The sequence below is a fragment of the Lemur catta genome, chromosome 11 (genome assembly GCF_020740605.2).
Source record: "Lemur catta isolate mLemCat1 chromosome 11, mLemCat1.pri, whole genome shotgun sequence".
In the NCBI taxonomy this organism is placed as follows: Eukaryota; Metazoa; Chordata; class Mammalia; order Primates; family Lemuridae; genus Lemur; species Lemur catta.
In genome coordinates, this window is record NC_059138.1 from 30420932 (window position 1) to 30425550 (window position 4619).

The window sequence follows — 4619 nt, forward strand, 5'->3', positions numbered from 1 at the left end:
TCACCAAGAAGGACCATGCAGATTTCTTGGCAAAAAGCCAGAGTTGCTATTGTAAATTTCCTAGTCGGTTTCAATGTCAACCTAAGCTCATATTTGAACCTGGAATCAGGGCAAAAGCATTATCGCTCTGTCACTTTGTTGCCAGAAGTGGAATTTTTTTTGTTAATATTTTACTGTTACATCTGACAGGATTTCACATTTTCTGTAGCCCGCCTTTAGTACATTGAACTGCCAGACAGAGAAATTAATACCCTGAGTGACTGTATTTTAATTAAGCAATTTCATGCAAATTACAAATTTTAGATTGCCAAATAATATATTGCACAAAAATTGTAGGCTGGCTGATCTGATATGCATGGAGTATTACTCTTCCAGGCACTGTGCATACATGGGAAAATGAACAAAAATGCTAATTTCCAATCTACTATGCAAACGGTAAAAGATGCCTATTTAGATACATATGCTTTTCTTAGGAAGGGTAAACAGTTCTTTAATTTAATATAGCTGACGCTTGAAGATGTGTTTTTCTCTTTTACAAAGATAATTTTTGCATTGAACAAGTAAATGAGAATTCAAGTAGAAAGCATCTTGTTAATGGTGACTAATAAAAACTAATATTGCATGCAGTATAATGATATTAAACCTTGTAACTGGTACATAAAGCAAGATCATTCCTATTGTGACTCTGTCAATGAACATCAAATATACTTGCATATTAAATATATACTTTTTAACAGAAGAAAATGTTAACCCTTTCAGTAAAAGACTAAGTTTCCCTGTGGGATTCTACCTTAAAATTAAAATAAAGAAATGGCACACTGGAAGAAAAAAATTATATAAATCCCAACACTTAAAAAATTCTAGTTATTAATACTTTCTAGCTTTTTGATTAGATTTATAAGACAAGAAAAATCAGAAAACTTCTGTTGAAGAAATAACAACATACAGACTATACAATTTTTCAACATTCAGAGATTAAAGAGCTGATCTATATAAATGGGCTTTAATAAAAGAATCACTTGTTTCTGTTTTCTTAGTATTTTCATGTTAGATCATAAAAGAAGGGAGGATATTATACTTCTCTTTTGCACATAGCTCCCTGTAGTGTTTTCCAGATGTGCCTTATTTCTTGTAAAGATATATTCATATTCACAAATCATGATTTAATATTCCATGAAAAAAAGAAGCAATATAGCATTTCAATGCTGCTGGGGTACCACAACTTTCTTAAAATAAACATTCAAAGTAGCATTGGGAAAAAGTTCAGCAGAATTCTAGGGGCTCAATCAGAAACCTTACAAGATGATTTCTCATTTCTTTGAGAATATATACACATGCAAGCTGAGGTCCACCAGGAAAGAAATTGATTTTAGTGTCTATGCGAAAGAAACTTCCTGGTTACTCCAAAGAGTTTGCCATCTCTTTTAGTCCTTTTTTTATTCTTGTTCAGACATAACTCCAAAAAGTTGGGATTAATTATCAAAAATATTGTATCTTGTAACTTCAGTAACTATTTTTTTTTTTTTTTTTTCAGAATGAGCATCACTATCTCTGGTTTTGGCCACACTGGCCTCAGAATCTTGTTTCATAATCAAGTAGAGTCTACCATGATCAGAACTATGGCTTCCTATGTCTAGAATGGGTTTTGTAATTTGGATCTTTATAAACACTATTTAAGTTTGATAAGAATGATTGAATTTACACCATGTGATTATTAATAGCACAATATGGGGTTGATTGTACAGTTAACTTACATATACTGCACATTAAATTAGCATTGTTCCTGAATTACTATGTCTTTGTCACCAAATAACTGATGACAACTTTCAGCATTGTCTTGTGTATGTATATGTGTGGTCTCTGTTCTAGTGCAGACCAGGTTTGTACTGTGGTGAGTTTTCCTCATCGTTTTCTGTGTTTTGTTAATCTTTGGTCTCACTGATCAGCTGCTTATTTCTAAAAGGAAACTAACACTGTTTACAGAAAGATTTTAGTCAAGATTTAAGTAGTTTATTAAAGTTCTCATTTAAAATTGAGTGTTCATTAATGGCCTTAAGGAAGATTGGACCAAATCCAAAATCTTTGAAGGCACACTGGAAGTATAGACTGGAGAGACTGGATGAAAATACCAAGTTTCAAGGGTTAGGGCAGAGATTATTAGTAAGTAATAAAGCCAAGATTTGTGGATAAGGTAGGAAATGAATTGGACCAAGTCCTGTGACCATGGCTAAACCAGTTATTGGGAGAAGATGGAAACCAGCTTGAGTGCCCTCACTGGGGCTATGTATAGACCTAGAAGCCAGGGAGTGTGGTCAGTCGCATCTAAATCACTGGAATCAAGGCAGGAATTGAGGGGTGCTTTCCCAAAATAAAGCTTTGCATTCTGTTCTTGGTATAAGGGATGATGGATAAGCAAAACAATGTGTCCATGACAGCACATTCTAGTTTTTTGAACTGGAGCATCTTATAGAACTTTTCTGAGCCTCGATTTTCCTATCTATAAAATAGGGACAAGACCTTCTTAGAAGGGTTGTTATGAGAAAGAAAGATTATGTATCTTGACTCCCAAGCATTGAACATATAAAATAGGATAAAAAACTTCAGTGATATTCTAAGAGCAATGCTTATGTTAAATAAAAGTACGTACTATGTGTATATGCACTGTGTGACTATTTACAATTATTTTTTTAAAGATGTGTTTAGAAAAAATGACAAGGTACCTTAGTCCAAAATGTAAATTCTGATCATCTTTAGGTAGTAAGGTGATGGAAAATAATTCTTTTTCCACCTCTTGTATATTTTACAGATGTCTTTAACAGCCATGTACTTCTTTTATGATGTGAAATAAACAATCTTTTAAAATAAAACAGCAAAAAGGTATGATATTACCATTAATCCTAAACAATGCTTTACTTTTACTCTAAGTATATTTAAGTCCAAGAATACTTCCTCACATTTGTTAAGTGCAAAGAATGATTTGACCATCAATGTAATACCCTCAATAGTTGTTTATTTTTATTTTCATTTTATCAGGGTAAGTCATGCTTAACTTGTTAAAATTTTTTAACTAAACAGGCGAAGACAGTCAAAATTTTTATACTAAAAAGGTGAAAACACAGTTACCTTTTAAAAAGTGACTAGTGGGTCTGATTAAGAGAAAATATGTAATTTAATAATTATTTCTTTCTTTAGATATACACCCAGTGTCTAAAATCATAATAAATTGGCCTTTACCATTTTTGCTATCAAATGATTCTGCTTTGGGTTGAGTTCCTAGAAGCATATAACTAGAAATGTCAAAACGAACTTATAATAATACTATTTAGTTGGCTATACCCATAGTATTCCTATCACACTTATGTTTGTGTGTGTATGTATGTGTGTGTGTGTGTGTGTATACACTCACATAGACATGGCCATTCACTCAAACACATGCTTACCTATATTCAAGTAGTGTCCTGTTCCATTAATTTTCACTTTCAATAATGCTGAATTAATATTTCTAAGAAACTTCCTGTTTTACCCAATGGAATCGTCATACTTATGCTTTCAAAATTATACTAATACTTAATGATCTAATCTGCTGTGAAAAATCCCCTTCGAGGCTAAATAGATTTCATTCAATAAAATTTGGTAGTGTAATAATGTCAAAAAAAAAATAAACAATGGAGAAACACCACCAAGTTTCTTATAGCTTAATGGTAGATATAGGACTAAAAAGAAAAATACAAGAAATATAACTGCTAGTATGGAAATATATATCGAGTGCAGTGAGAACACAAGGTAAGGACTTGCTAAGTCCACCCGAGAGAAGGAAAATTAAAGGAGACTTCACAGGTAGTAGCATTTGAAGAGAGATTTTGAAGCTGAGTTAGAACCTACTGTTAATCAAGTGAACAAGGAAAAGGGGCAGCATAGCAGAGTCCATTGCAGCAGAGCGTGGTTCACATGCTGCTGGTGGCAAAGGTGATCTTTCAGGTCTTACAAACTGATGGACAGCCTTCTATATCTTTTCATTTTGAAGTCATTACAGATTCAGAGGAAGTTGTAAAAAAATGTACAGGAAGATCCCATGCACCCTTCACCCAGCCTCCCCCAATGTTAGCATTTTGCATAACTATAGTACATTATCAACGTCGTGAAATTGATTTGGCTACAACCTACAGAGCTTATTCAAATTCCACTGGTCATACACGTACTCATTTGCATGTTTATGAAGAGTTCTATTCAATTTTATCCCTGATAAGTTTCATGTAACTGCCACCATGATCACAATGTAAACTGTTTTATCATGACAATGTTCCCTTGTGCTACCTCTTTATAACTCCTATATCCTCCCAAACTTTTACTTCCCCACCCTCTGCTCCTCTCAAACCCTAATCCCTGCCAAGCTCTTCTAATCTCCATTTCTCTAAGCATATAGCCTCCAGAATGTTATGTACATGGAATCACAGAGAATGGCACGTTTTGAGATTGGCTCTTTCCACACAACATAATTCTCTAGAGATTTACCTGCTTTTTTTGCACATAGCATTAGTTTGTTTCTTTTTATTGCTGAATAGCAGGCTGTGATATGGATGTACCAAAATTTGTTTCACTCACTGAAGGGCATTAGATTT